Below are 16847 nucleotides of genomic sequence, written 5' to 3'. Positions count from 1 at the left end.
TATTATAAATCACATATATTTATAATATATATTATATAACAAAAGAAAGTAGCATATTTAAATTTTAAAGCTTTTATAATGTTAATAGTCTCAGCCTTGCCAGCCTGGTCATTGTCAAGTTATATATGCTAACCTTCAAATTTTCAAATGTTGTCAGGCAGCCCTTATGGGTGAATATTTGTCACAAGTCATACTTTATCTTTATGTCAAGTTGTGGACTCACAAGCAAAATAGTGAAACACATGCAAATTGCTTTTCCTTTATGTCAAGTTGTCAACTCACAAGAAAAGTAACATGCAAATTGCAAAATCATTAATTAATTCCTTTAGTGTGGGTGATGCGCCCATGATTAAATCTAATCATCAAGCCCTCTGCTTGTTTTATTCTATTACTCTTTCTCACAATCATTAATTAATTCGCTTAGTATTTGTCAGGGCCTAATAATGATACTAATTAACTTGCACTATACTAATTAACTTGCACTGGGTCGTACTTTGATGAAAACTTAGTTAGTTAGATAAAATTGAATTAGAGTTAAGTCAAACTTGAACTTAAATTTCAAGCAGACTGTGTACCCAGAGCCAATTAATTTTTAACTCTTGTATCACAAAATTATTATTTGAAATCATACAAACTCAATATGATGATTGAAGGCCATCAATTTTATGAGCCCATAAGGGCCTCACGGGCCAGGCCCATAAGGGCCGCATGGGCTGGCCCATAGGGTCCCAACGGGGCCGGGTTGGGCCCTTAGACGGGCCGGGCTATGGGCCCTAATTCTGTGGCCCGGCCCAGCCCCCCCATGGGGGCCGGGCTTGGCCTGGCCCATTTGAACAGTAACAGGCCCGGCCAAAGCCCGGCCCGTCTCGGGCTGGGCCGGGCGACCCGCGGGCCGCCCGGCCCTTTTGACAACTCTAGCACAAAGCTAGGAAATTTCAACATCCGAAAATCTCTCCAAAAGGATAAATCTCATAGTAAAAGATAAATATCATTTGTAAAAATCCTAATCTTGGTGGACTTAGGATTACTCCATGGTCCACTATAAATAAGTAGGCCTTCAATCCAATAAATGTGCATCTTTGATATTGATGCGAACACTATTATCGTACTTTCAACATTTTAGTGGCTGACTTAAGTATCGAAGTGTTTGTGTGGAGACTTCCCTGCACCCTCTAACTGTTTTCTTTCTTATAAACTCAAATGGTTTGAAAATAACGTTTCTATTTGAATAAAGTTATTGTTTTATCTTGTCAACTACAATTGGTGTCATATGTGGGAGATGTTCAAAAATCCTAAAAATACTACAATACCTCTCACACAATCTCAAGCTGTAGGTAACAAACACGATGAAAAAGGTCATAATGACAATTGCCCTTCAAATCCTAATTTTCAAGAAACTAACAATATCACCAAGAGACAAAAAATTAAATACCAAACTAGAACCGAGAAAACAAGAACAAACGATAACGAAAGTCTCGCTGGGAGACCAATTAATAGTCGAAAAAACCTTGACGAAAGTCTCGCTGGGAGACCAATTAATAGTCGAAAAAACCTTGACAATTTTAATTCTCCAAGAAGTCGAATCAAATCAATTGGAAGAGAAGACATTGCATGAAGGAAGCAAGAAGCAGACAATGAGGCAAGATTTCGAATCTAGGAGTCTATAAATATGCAAATCAACAATCTCATATATATGTATCTGTTAATCCCATTAATGATATACTCATTCATTTAATGTTTCTGCACCTTCACCCTTCACTTATATATATATATATATATATAAAGAAAGAGAAAGTGAAGGCACAACATTATATAATATTATATATATTATAAGGAGAAGCTTCTTGTGGAAGCTTGGTTGAGAAAGAATAGAAACTAAAACTCAAAAAAAAAAAAGAAAGCATAAAATAGAGAAGATTAAGAAGCTTCTTACTAACTTCTTCTTCTCAATTCATTTGAAGGAACAATGAGCAATCTCACAATGTTCTTCTAGGAGCTCGAAATTAATTTTTGAGACACCAATTCAGTAGACAGAAAGTTATATATCCAGGAAGACTAGAAGCACGAAGACAGTCAAAGTCCAAGAAACTGACAAAAAATCACGGCGATAACAAATCAGTAAAGGAAATGAGCGTGGATCTAGAGTTGGCAAATGGGCGGGGCAGGCCGGGCCGAGCTGACGTACCTCCCGCTTGGCCCACCCATTTGGAAGGCCAAGGTGAATTTGGACAACGAGAAAGATAGAGCGGGCTAAGCAATGGGAATTGAGGGCCCAGCACGACCCTGTGGCCCTTAATATATGGGCTAAGGCATGTATTTTTTTTAACATATTTTTTTAAATATTTTTTTATTTTTTTCTCAAATGTAACAAATATTTTTTTAAAAATATATTTATAAATAATTACAAACAATTGTCAATTTTGTATTTTTCAATGTCCCTCTCTTTGAAGGGCGCCCAATTCCTTCATTTGATAAAAATACCTACAAAAAACTACCCTCAAGGTTGGCCCCGAGAGCACTCCAATGCTTAAGTTAGTATGGTTTTAATAACAAACATATATTAAGATGCAAATGAATAATAGGTTATTAAACGACATTAAAAAATAAATTAATTTTTAAGTGTTGCCCAACCTCCTTGATTCCTTCAAACAGTATAAGTACCTACAAAGAATTACTCTCGGGATTGCTCACGAGGGTACTCCGATACTTAAGTTAGTATGGTTTGAAGAAAAATAATAAAATCTAAAGTACGAGAAAATAATTGATTATTAAAATACATAAAAAAAAGCTCAAACCAATCATTGCGGTGCGTATTCCCTTTAAGAGGAAAGATCACTATGTTGTGGATGGCTCTGCATTGTCATTATGTTCTGATTCACTAGATTCATCGTACAAATCTATCCCTTGTTCGTTAAATTCAACATCCAACCAATCCTTAAAGCATATACACATTTTCAGTGTCGTATATTACAACATTGATCTCTTTGGGTTGAGCACCCTATTTCTTGCAGAAAAAGTTTACTCCGATGGCATTATGGACATCAGGGGGGTTAGTGGATCTCAGGCCAAGCGGCCAACACCGGATACGTGTGTTGATTTTGATGCCACCATGAAAAAATAACAAATGTATTAATTTGGTCATGGGAAAATAAAGATCTTCTATTTAAATAGAATTCAAGTTCGTTAAACCAACTAGATGTTTGTGGACCGCCCTTTGATTTTTCGATTTGAGGTATATGGACCACTGTAACACCCCGTCTCGCCAGGCGTGTCACTATAAGGGTATTCTCGGGATTTCTTTTTTTTTCCTCTTTAAGTTCAACACGCGCGGTATTTCAAGAACAATCTTCACATGCAGAAACAAAACCCCGCGAACCCCAGTCTTGCCCGTTTAACTATCAAGATCAATAATCTTAAACTAAACGAGTCTTAATACAACGCAGCGGATACACTAATACCAAACACCATAATTCTTACATTGTGATTCCATAGCAAAATATGTAATACAGATCAAATGATAAAATTGCTATTATACAACTGTTCATTTACAACCTGAAATGCATACTAAATCCTCCAAACGTTACAACGACTTAACAAACTAAGCACCATTGGGCCTCAACCGGCCACATCCTTGCCCTCGCAGCAGTTCCTGGCTGGAACATTAAACGTTCCAGGGGCATAGCCCAAGTTAGATGATAAAACATCTAAGTGACGGTATAGAAACAGATTATACAATGCATGAGAGACACACGAGCATGGCATATTCAGACAAGCGGCAACATGCAAAACATGTCTAACTCGAGATATCACCTTGACATACTTAATCCCTCGAATGTCCCACTGTGGCACACGTTCACCTGGTCCAACGTTAATCCCTCGGGTGCACCGTCGTGACACCCGTTCACCTGGTTTAACATTATTCCCTCGAGTGCCCCCAGTGAGACACCCGTTCACCTGGATTAACATTGTCCCAATCTCAAGCAGACCCCATCCCGCCCCATACGGACCCAACGATGCAATTAAACTTGACCCCAAATGATATGAAAATTTACACGCCATGCACCAACATTTTAAAATAAAACAGTTAATGCAATGAAGCAAATATCGACACAATGATTATAAGTAAAAGCCTTGTACAACAATTTATGTCTAGGAGGGTATAATCGCTCACTAGAACTCACCACAAGCACCTAAAACACTTCTAAGACAAGGAAAAGTTGGAATCAAACCACTCACCTCGAATGTATTCAGATCGCCTCGATCCTCGTGCAACGCCTCGGTTTGCGTGCTAAATCCCAAATGCTTGAACTTATACTCAACCTCGAGCCACAGTACTTCCTAAACACCATATTTAATTAAGGAAGCATTAAAATCCATTTTCCTCAATTTTCCATAATTTTCTCTATTTTCTCCCAATTTTCTCCTCGTTAATTCCAAAATAATTATTTCTTCAACTATTTTCCGAAATATTTCAACACAATAATTCCTAGAATAATTAAATAAAAATATTGGAATTAAAATTACCAAAATAGCCCTTCACACGCGCTCTCACGCGCCCTGCGCGTGGCTGCGCGTGGAGGCTGGCGCGTGCAGCCACGCGCGTCGTCTTCTTCCTCAAGACCCGCCGGCGACGACCCCTCCGATGACCGATCTGAGCACACCCCCTTCAAGCCCTCGACGAGTCGATCCCATTGGCACCATGTTTAGGCCGAAAGCTCGCCGGAAAAGGGCCCAAACGGCCAGTTGCAGGTGGCGGAAGGCGGTCCGCCACCTTCGATCGGCCAAACCCCAAACGGCCTTAAACGAACACCAAAATGCCTCAAACTACTCACAGAATCTTCTCCGTTTCATAAGGATCGAAAGCCCTTTATCCATTCTCATCGATTCATCCTCTAACACGACCGATTTGAGCTCCAAAAAGTCGAAACCCTCGGCCTCTCTTTTATACCCGAAAACCGACCAAAATCTAGCCAATCACCGACCACCCTTGCTCCCCAAGAATCCCACGGCCGTATACAACCTTCCCCAAGCAAGCCTCGGCCGTCCCATCGCCGGAAACGGCCTCCACGTGCGGTGGCAGTGCGGCGGCCGTTTTCTCCCTTGCGTTCACATTGCAATTTTGCTAAATTGCATTTTCACCCCCTGATTTCTTCATTTGACATTTTAGCCCCTACCAATACACCCCTGATCTTCCAAATTTGCCTCTAAGGACCACAAGTCTTGTACTATTTATTTCATTCTTGAAACTTTCAAAAAAATTATCGTTTTGACCTCCCTCGGGTAAATTTAGAAAAACTGCACTTAGGCCCGACTGATTGATTTGACCTTAAATCCATTCAATTTATCCCGAAATCTCTTAAGGGTTGTTCTATATGTAAAATATCAGTCCCTGACATACTCTGTTGACTTTTCGGACGTCTCCTACGTCGATTCGGTTTTCCTCAGCCCGGTCAATAGCTGTACCGAAAACTGTTCCTGATCCAATTTATTTAATCACTAAAAATCATAATTCGAATCACTTGTCGATATTATACCATTTTCCTTGGCTATCTAAGGTCTGGGGTACTCCCTCGAGCCACTTCGGTCTTTTAAGATTGCAATAGTGTGTCCTAAAGCCTTATTCTTTTGATAATTCCACTTGTACCATTTATCAAATATTATTTATGACCTCAAATCATTCCTGGGTATTACATTCTCCCCCCCTTAAGAAATTTCGTCCTCGAAATTTTGGTCCGTGATAATTGAATCACTACTATTGCTAATGACTCTCAATTGAAATGTCCTAAATATCATTGCTAATCCTTAGCAATCATTCATAACTTATGTCCTAACACGATCCATGCTTACCAAGCATCTTAGTTACTTTCCAGAATATCCCGTTGTAGCTCTATACCTGCGGCTACACGAATCCCAAAATAATTTATAAAATCCAATGTCACTTCTAACTGGGTCCTCAAAACCTATTTTATTTGACTAATAATTCTCCCAATCCATTCTATACTGGGCATATGCCATGATCACACAGAAATTGATAACATTGAATTACCTCAGTTGTCATGACTGCACAGAAATTGATAACATTGAATTACCTCGGTTGTCATGATTGCACAGAAATTGATAACATTGAATTAACTTGACGTATCTTTCTCCCAATTATCTCGATCGCGTATTATCTTTAGAGATAATTTCTCAGCCTCTTACGGCTGGTCATGCAAATTATCCATTTAGGTCTCTCAAAAATACAATTTTTCTTACAACAGCCTAACATCCTAACATGTTACTATTTCTTTTCCAAACACTATCCATCAATCAGATCAATTTATCTCAGCTTAGAACTCCCGTGTCGTTTCAATTTATCGACAACCTTCCATAAAAATACACTTCATTTATTTGTGGCTTCTCAACTTAACACCGCTAAGTGTTCCATTTCAATCCAACGGTGCTTCCCATATTTCTCCATATGAGAATAATCTCTCTATTGAGTCAAACAAGATTCCTGTTATCCCCAATTCTAGGAGTAGACCTAATCTCGTCCTTCTTAGGCGATCTAGTTTTCACACAACTCCTTAAGAGAAAACCTTTCTGGTTAGCTTTTGATTCTCACTGGGTCTTCAACAATACCTAGCATAATTATAACAGTTTTAACCTACTGTCTTGTAACCCAAATAAATTTTCGTAGTGGAACTAAAAACTCACTTTTTTTTTTTTTTTTTTTTTTATATTAACAACTTAATCATATGTTTTCTCAATTCACGGCATGTCTCTCGAGAAGAAAAACACTTTCAATTACCTATCAACTTATAACTTGCCATATCCCTACGTTGATTTTGTCTCTTTCAATCCATCAACTCATGTTCTCAAGGGTACCTAGGTATACTTACCTTTGCTCCAACCTTTTTATATCACCAAGGGCAAGGTTTGAAACAACTATATCGTAGCCAACTGCTAACAATTCCTAGGGTATGTAATATTAAATACACTAAACTAAGAACCAAGTTGATAATTTTTCCCAAAGTGATATTTAGAGAACAATCGTCCCACATTTTTCTAAGCAACTTCACAACACATGTTTATACCAAGGATTACTTCATTCCTAGTTAGGAGCTACCTTGACCTAGGAGCATTATTACTATTTCACCACAACTCCTGAATTTCCCGAGTGTATTCATCACTTCTTAGTAACCTTACTTTACGAATTTCTGTCATGAACGTAATTATCCTAGAAGAATCCTTTACAAATCTTGTTAACAGCTTGCCAATCATTGTTTTGTCACTCGAGATTACTTTTCCTTTTGATTATCGACTACCATAATCCACATAGCAATTAACCTACTTAGGTCATCTTCCAATCCTTTAACCTTTCCATAATGATTTAGGGATCCTACCACGATGCTCTAGTCCCTTGGAACTTGGACTCTAAACCATACGTAACATTCTCAGTGTTGCCCCAAACTTTGGCACCTGACTGTCTCCTCAGTTCACTGTGTTGCTCCGATTTGTAGGTATCACACCCCAAACCGCGAGCCAACCACCAGTCCTCTGCCTTGGTCCTTAGGCTCAGATCCATTGTTACAAACCAACACCAATGGTGTTATTGTTATGCTTAGAATTCCTCATTCTATCTCTGAGAGCTACAGTGGTTCTATTGGTACTAATCCAACTCCCTGATCTTTTGGCTTCCTAATGTTCTTTTCCAGAGTAACACTCAATCGTATCGAGCACCCTTATCCTAACCATTCCTAAGACTCCGGATTTCTTTCCCACAATTTAATCTCTTTTACTTTCCAAATTTGTTACGCATGTGACGGAACCTCGCGCTTCTGTTACTGCTCTTGCAGACGTTCATAATTCAACATCAGTTGTATCTTCAGTTTATCATTCCATATTCTCGTCACGGCCGTATGCTTAATCTATTACAAGATTTTATTCCTCAACTGACTTTCAACCAACACTCACTATACAGGTCATTAGGTCAATCATTCCTATTGCTTTGAATCTATTAGGACCAACTTCAATTTTGCTAAGACCTAATCAAATCCCAAGATATCTTTACGAGCTTAATCAAGCTTTAGCAAGCCTATCTCATTGCTCGGTGCCTTAAAACTCAAACCAAGACTTTTGTGACTACCCCTCAGTCCTTAATAATTATCATTATGCTAACTATCTTCTTTTGAGTTTTGAATCTTCTTAAATCGGTTAGGGTCATTTCAAGCTTAAAATAACTTTGTCTCCATAAGTTGAAATATCTTTTTATCTCCAAGTGTATACAATACGCGTAAATCTTCCTTAGAAACATCATAGTTAAACTCATAATTCTCTTATCCCAAAAAAAATTTTTTTTTTTTTTTAATCTCCAAGATTCATCACGAATCTCTAATCTATCGTTGATCCGTACAATCTCAAGATCATCAAGTAAGGTTTCATTTTGCAAATTCTCTATAAACCAAAAGATTCTTTCAAATTTCCAAGGGAAAATTCTAATACCTAAAACATGCGAACTTCACGTTTCGTAACCTAGTAGTTTTCGGTCGCATCTCGACCTTAACTACAGCTGATTTATGGTCGTTTCCTCTTTGACTAGTAGTGTCCATATGTAAGGGAAATAAGTTTAGATCATACTCCAAAATTTTACTCGAAAGAGAAATTCTCATTGCCACCCAAAATCTGTTACCTAAATCTCCAGTTGTCACCAAGAAAACTTCCAAAACTTCGAAACAGGAATTTGATCCTCAGTCAATTCTGATTCGTTTTCCTTGTCAGATCCTAAACTAATATCCTTGATATAGCTCTTTCTTCTATAAAAACTTTCACAAGACTCAAATTTACACCTTAACTTTCTTTGCCCTTGAATAACATATGAAACCATACACATACGACTTGTTCTTATGAGTCGTTTTCTTAAGGTAATATTTCCTTATTGTCATCAATTCCAGTTTCTCTATCTCTATATCCCCATCAGTAATTTCGGATTCCTAAAACCCTCAAATTCTATTTTTCAAAGCTTTTATCGAATCACATTGGGTTTCTTATCGGGTCGTTCCTTAGGATCCTCAATCTATACCAAGTCATTCTTTTCCTTGAATCCTTATACCATTCGATCAAACCTGACTTACAATTAGGATATGCCATATTAAGCTAATCGTCCACAACTTGTTTCTTCTTAATAACCACCAGTTATCCCAACATTTAGTGAGATTGATTTTAACTAATGATCTTCAATCCACGGTTTTCGATTCTTACGAATCCTCAGTTATGGTTTGTCGAACCAACCTTACATTCGACCCATATTGTTTGATGCTAACTCCCAATCCAACGTTTCATCACTCAGCAAAAATCTAGTATTCTTCAATAATGTCAAAGACTTCAACCGTCAAACCCCCAAATCTCTAAGCAGGGGTTTTATCTTTATGACCTATCGGCTCCCCTCCTCTAAGTCTCCGTTCGGGATTTTTACTAGTTAGCCCTAACTGAATCCGTTCTTCTTAAGTCCTCAATTTTGATATCTAACTTAACCTTAAGATCTTCAAGTCGTTTTTCTTTCCCACGCCCTTGACAGGTTCTCCTAATAATCTCCATCGTTTCGATTATCTTTGTCAAGGCATGACACCACCATTATTTACCATGTCCCAAACGGGAGGGTACTAAGACAATTCACTAAGATTCTTCCGAAAGAGATTTTATACTATACTTCAAGTTGTACCGGAATTACCAAAGTATTTATTCCTCAAAGGTTTTGGATCATATAACTCTTTTATTTCGACGACCCTCTTCACTAGCTTCCTAATTTCCAAAAGATGTGAATAGAACTTGTTCGTCTCCCCTTGACGCCGAAAGTATATTCAAATTGAAAACCTCAAATTTCACATTTCTAGAGTCTCCATACCATTTCGACTATGTTCCGAATGTCTCCTAAAATCCATAATCCCGTTCTAAGTTCTCATTCAATAGTTCTAATCATGCTAAATTCAACAACCTAACCAAATCATCCTAGGGTTTTAACCTAGGGCTCTGATACCAATTGTAACACCCCGTCTCGCCAGGCGTGTCACTATAAGGGTATTCTCGGGATTTCTTTTTTTTTCCTCTTTAAGTTCAACACGCGCGGTATTTCAAGAACAATCTTCACATGCAGAAACAAAACCCCGCGAACCCCAGTCTTGCCCGTTTAACTATCAAGATCAATAATCTTAAACTAAACGAGTCTTAATACAACGCAGCGGATACACTAATACCAAACACCATAATTCTTACATTGTGATTCCATAGCAAAATATGTAATACAGATCAAATGATAAAATTGCTATTATACAACTGTTCATTTACAACCTGAAATGCATACTAAATCCTCCAAACGTTACAACGACTTAACAAACTAAGCACCATTGGGCCTCAACCGGCCACATCCTTGCCCTCGCAGCAGTTCCTGGCTGGAACATTAAACGTTCCAGGGGCATAGCCCAAGTTAGATGATAAAACATCTAAGTGACGGTATAGAAACAGATTATACAATGCATGAGAGACACACGAGCATGGCATATTCAGACAAGCGGCAACATGCAAAACATGTCTAACTCGAGATATCACCTTGACATACTTAATCCCTCGAATGTCCCACTGTGGCACACGTTCACCTGGTCCAACGTTAATCCCTCGGGTGCACCGTCGTGACACCCGTTCACCTGGTTTAACATTATTCCCTCGAGTGCCCCCAGTGAGACACCCGTTCACCTGGATTAACATTGTCCCAATCTCAAGCAGACCCCATCCCGCCCCATACGGACCCAACGATGCAATTAAACTTGACCCCAAATGATATGAAAATTTACACGCCATGCACCAACATTTTAAAATAAAACAGTTAATGCAATGAAGCAAATATCGACACAATGATTATAAGTAAAAGCCTTGTACAACAATTTATGTCTAGGAGGGTATAATCGCTCACTAGAACTCACCACAAGCACCTAAAACACTTCTAAGACAAGGAAAAGTTGGAATCAAACCACTCACCTCGAATGTATTCAGATCGCCTCGATCCTCGTGCAACGCCTCGGTTTGCGTGCTAAATCCCAAATGCTTGAACTTATACTCAACCTCGAGCCACAGTACTTCCTAAACACCATATTTAATTAAGGAAGCATTAAAATCCATTTTCCTCAATTTTCCATAATTTTCTCTATTTTCTCCCAATTTTCTCCTCGTTAATTCCAAAATAATTATTTCTTCAACTATTTTCCGAAATATTTCAACACAATAATTCCTAGAATAATTAAATAAAAATATTGGAATTAAAATTACCAAAATAGCCCTTCACACGCGCTCTCACGCGCCCTGCGCGTGGCTGCGCGTGGAGGCTGGCGCGTGCAGCCACGCGCGTCGTCTTCTTCCTCAAGACCCGCCGGCGACGACCCCTCCGATGACCGATCTGAGCACACCCCCTTCAAGCCCTCGACGAGTCGATCCCATTGGCACCATGTTTAGGCCGAAAGCTCGCCGGAAAAGGGCCCAAACGGCCAGTTGCAGGTGGCGGAAGGCGGTCCGCCACCTTCGATCGGCCAAACCCCAAACGGCCTTAAACGAACACCAAAATGCCTCAAACTACTCACAGAATCTTCTCCGTTTCATAAGGATCGAAAGCCCTTTATCCATTCTCATCGATTCATCCTCTAACACGACCGATTTGAGCTCCAAAAAGTCGAAACCCTCGGCCTCTCTTTTATACCCGAAAACCGACCAAAATCTAGCCAATCACCGACCACCCTTGCTCCCCAAGAATCCCACGGCCGTATACAACCTTCCCCAAGCAAGCCTCGGCCGTCCCATCGCCGGAAACGGCCTCCACGTGCGGTGGCAGTGCGGCGGCCGTTTTCTCCCTTGCGTTCACATTGCAATTTTGCTAAATTGCATTTTCACCCCCTGATTTCTTCATTTGACATTTTAGCCCCTACCAATACACCCCTGATCTTCCAAATTTGCCTCTAAGGACCACAAGTCTTGTACTATTTATTTCATTCTTGAAACTTTCAAAAAAATTATCGTTTTGACCTCCCTCGGGTAAATTTAGAAAAACTGCACTTAGGCCCGACTGATTGATTTGACCTTAAATCCATTCAATTTATCCCGAAATCTCTTAAGGGTTGTTCTATATGTAAAATATCAGTCCCTGACATACTCTGTTGACTTTTCGGACGTCTCCTACGTCGATTCGGTTTTCCTCAGCCCGGTCAATAGCTGTACCGAAAACTGTTCCTGATCCAATTTATTTAATCACTAAAAATCATAATTCGAATCACTTGTCGATATTATACCATTTTCCTTGGCTATCTAAGGTCTGGGGTACTCCCTCGAGCCACTTCGGTCTTTTAAGATTGCAATAGTGTGTCCTAAAGCCTTATTCTTTTGATAATTCCACTTGTACCATTTATCAAATATTATTTATGACCTCAAATCATTCCTGGGTATTACAACCACCCCTATTTTAAGAATCCCTTAAACTTCATTTGTGAAGAAGAATTTTCACTACTTCGTTTATTACCAAAACGGGACTCATATAAATTATACATTTTAAAAATTAAATTTCAAACTTTTGTTTTTATTTCTTGTGTGTCAACCCCTATATTTGTTTTGTAAAACTCAAAAAAATATTCAACCTTCCCACTTTTGTGTGGAATCTAATACAGCTGTCATAAGATATAATAATGGTATATTAATCCAATATTTTCTAAATTTTCATTCCATGGGGGCTATAAATTGCCCATATATATTTGAATCCCTATATTCTGCAAAACAACTAACAATAGGAAATATTTCATGAATAAAAATATGTGTGGTAGGATATTTACAACTAGAAAATGTTTTTGTTTCACTATAAAATGTTTCTAATATATACATAATAACATCTAGTTGTTTCCAATCACTATCCCTTAGTTGCCATGCTTCTACCATTTTCCTATTCCAAAATAATTCAAGTTATTGTCTATATGGTTTTGTTTTTTGTAACAACAAATAAGTTGAATTCCACCTAGTTTGAACATTTGTTAAAAATCTTCTATATGGTAAGCCAAATCCATTAACAAGTTGTTTCTACTATCAAAAACGGGATTCACTACTTCAAATTAAAGTCAAAACACCCATTATTTTAGTTAATGCCTCATTATATACTTGTAGACCATCCTGTACACATAAGTTTAAAATATGGCATGCACATCTATTGTGAAATAGTTGTCCATATAAAATTAATGAAAGTTCGCATTTTAGTCATTCAATGGCAAAGCCATTGTTACACGCATTATCAAATGAGATTGTCATTATTTTATCACTAATATTGTAATTATAACTAGTCTCTCGAATTTTACTTGTAATTAAATTACCTATATGTTGTTCTATTAATTCTATGAATCCAATTATTCTTTTTTGATTTTTGCATTATTCATCAATCCAATATATGGTGACGCACATATAATGGTTATTTGTCATAATATCATACCAAATATCTAACGTTAATGACACCCTTCCATTAAATGCATAAATTGTATTTCTCAATTGTTCTAAATATTCAAGATATAATCTCATCGCTTCATTTTTTATAATCTTTCATGAAAAAACCCTAGCTGTAGGTTGTAATGCATTTTTATAATACCATTTAAACATTGCATCCTCCCCAAACAAAAAAAAAAGATTCAGTTTTAATTATTAGTTTTGCTAAGGTAGATTTATCAAATTCTCTATTATATAAAAAATTCAAACCCTTACCTTGTTGCAATTGTGTCTGTGTTGCATCCAGACCACCATCATCATGTGTCAAGGCATGTCTCATCAAGTGTTCAGTCTCACCCCCTGGTTGGCATGAGTAGTCTTTTTTGTAAAATTTACATAGAGCTCTTTGAGTTTTCCCGACTATATTAATGATCTTAAACACCTGCCAAATATTACTAGTTCTTTGTCGCTTGGAGTTGCATTGTGATTTGGATGGCTCCTTATTTGGTTGTTTTTGTTAGATATGAGCAATGAAAACCAATTCTAGTGACACAAAGGGACTCGATCTTGTAATTCTTTAAATATTATTTAAATGACAAGTTTATGTTTTATTTAAATTGTAATATGGTTTAAATTATAAAACATATATCTATTAGTATAATAAAAAGTGGATACTATTCTTAAGAGTTAAGAATATGAGCTATGGATAATCCATAGTTCGTTATACTATAAACATGTTTCTGACTGTAGAATTCCTAATCTGGATAATAGCACTTCCTAAAGGCCATCACGTTGTCTTCTTCCTTATTCAGTATGAGATACTGAAAGATAAGGTTGGTGAGTCTCATGTCATTCTGCATGAGATATAGAAGGAAGATGAGTGGGTGCTCGTTACAATAACAAGTTCACTGAATGGGACTATTAACATTGAATCACATGGGTTATTTCTCACGGGTCAATGATTCAATGTTAGCTGCGATTGTGCAACTAGTCCTTAGACCTGAGATGACATGAATATCTATGTATTGGTGGATTAGGATATCAACGATATTATGTGGTTGTTATAATCAAGAATAATCATATGTATCTATGTGTCTGATTCAGTGATACATGAGGTATGTGTGCAGCAGACATGGAATCTATCATCTCGAGATTTATGAGGAAAATATCTTATGCGATCTAGTAATCACTTGACAATAAATCCTTGGTCGAGGTAATATGACGATGAAATTTATTCCATAAGGATTGTGTCATTATTAGTCAAGATTGATTTTGGATTTGGTCATATGACGAGATTAAGAGATTCAACCTACTGACCATGATCTCATATATTGTCGGGATATAGGAAGATAGAAGGACCGTATTGCATGGTAACATAGTAAAAGGTTCACAATGCCCGCTTCACAATTAATTGGGTAATCATGATATATTGCTAGATGTCAGTCATGATTTACGAGAATTAATTATTAATTATTTTTATTGCCAATTTATTTGTGAATCCAAAACGTTTCACCCAAAAGAAATCACTTTCAAAGAGAAGATGGATAAATTAGTAACTTCATAATTACTAATTATAATGCATTTATTTATTGGATAAATAAGAATAATTAAATAATTATATGATGATTATAATTATTTAATCATTAATTGGATTGGGCCTTTTTGCTAGCACATTGGGCTTGGTCCAATGACACTATTGGATTCAAATTAACACCAATGGTTTGAGCTTGGCCCAAAAGCATTAAATGGATTGGGCTTAAGAAGCCCAACCCATTTAATGAGTAGGGTTTAATGAAACCCTATATAAAAGCTCTCTTAACTCTTCATTTTAGAACACTTGAAACATTTGAGAAGTTGAGAGAGTTTTGAAGAAGTTGTGTGAATCCAAAAGGTAAGTTAGAAATTTTTGTGAAAATTTTCTTCTACTTATCACTCTCTTTGATATTTTTGGATAGAAGTGATTTCGGATGGACCAACTCAACATCCTACAATTGGAGGATTATACGGCGGGAAACCTAACGGTGAAATCCGATTTCACCAAAGAGGTAAGCTTTCATTTTTGCTTTCAATTTGTAAATCATAATTTCTAAAAAACGGAATACCTGTAAACTAAATTTTAATTCCGCTGCGCATATGATGAGATCTATGTAATCCTAACAGTTTTGAGGAGGTCTAACCCTCATTTGATGAGGGTTGCTCAGTTGGTAGAGGTTGGGGGTTACCAAACATTTGCGTATCAGGATCTTGTGATTCAGGAGGTTGTGTTTCTAATTCAGTAAATGATGAGTGTGACCATGCCCATTGACTACCACTCCAATCATTAAAAAAATCATAGGGAGTGGTCCCATTGGGGATGGAATAGAAGGTTGTTGGGGGTTTGCAGAAGATGTATTAGCTCGATGGGGCTCTATGGAAGGAGCACTATATGTGGATCATTTCTGCGAGTAGTGAGGGAGCGACGAAGGGAAGACATGATTGTCAATGTAGAGTAATGAAACCAATCAAAAATGTTGAGACACTAGAAAGTATAGTAATTAGCAAGATAGTAATAGAGCAATATAACTTATAAAATAGTGTATCAGCAAAGCAATTTTTGTGATTAACTAATTTCAATAATCGCTTATATATAGACACAAACATTTGAATGTTTGCAATATGCAATGAAAATTCAAATTTTGAATTTCAAAGTGATCAGAATCACTGCAAAAGCCATCAACTTGATGCCATGGTTCTTTGCCATTTTCCCTACCGTCAAATTCAAGTGGGGGTTGAATCATGGAAGCTTAGAAAATGTTATGAAAATTCAAATTTTAAATTTCAAAGTGATCAAAATCATTGCAAAAGCCATCAATTTGATGCCATGGTTCCCTACCATCAACAATCCTGGGAGCCTAGAAAACTATTGAAAATTGATCACATGCTATGAAAATTCAAACTTTGAATTTCAAAGAGAATCATTGCAAAAGCCCATAGTTCCCTGGCATATTCCCTTTCATCAATTTAAAGTGGGGTTGAATCATGCTTGAAAATTTTGAAATTGTTCCCTGCCATCAAATGCAAGTGGGGTTGAATCATACTTGAAAATTTTGAAATTGTTCCCTGCCATGGGTTTAGTTAGGGCAACCTTATCTTTGGGTTGTTTGACAGCAACCATTGACCATCAGAAACAACTTTATTAGTTTTTTTTATTTTTTTATTTATATAAAAGGAGAGAAGGAAAAAGAAAATGATATTTTGAGTATTTACAAAAAAAGTTAATTGTGGCCTACAAATAGGGTGTGGGGGAGAGAGTGAGAAATCAATAATCTCAAAAAATATTTATTGTTTTTTAAATATGAAAAATGTATACATTTTATTATCAATTTATAAGG

This window comes from Diospyros lotus, chromosome 3, assembly GCF_014633365.1.
Source record: "Diospyros lotus cultivar Yz01 chromosome 3, ASM1463336v1, whole genome shotgun sequence".
Taxonomy (NCBI): Eukaryota; Viridiplantae; Streptophyta; class Magnoliopsida; order Ericales; family Ebenaceae; genus Diospyros; species Diospyros lotus.
Note: the sequence above shows the minus strand (reverse complement) of the source record.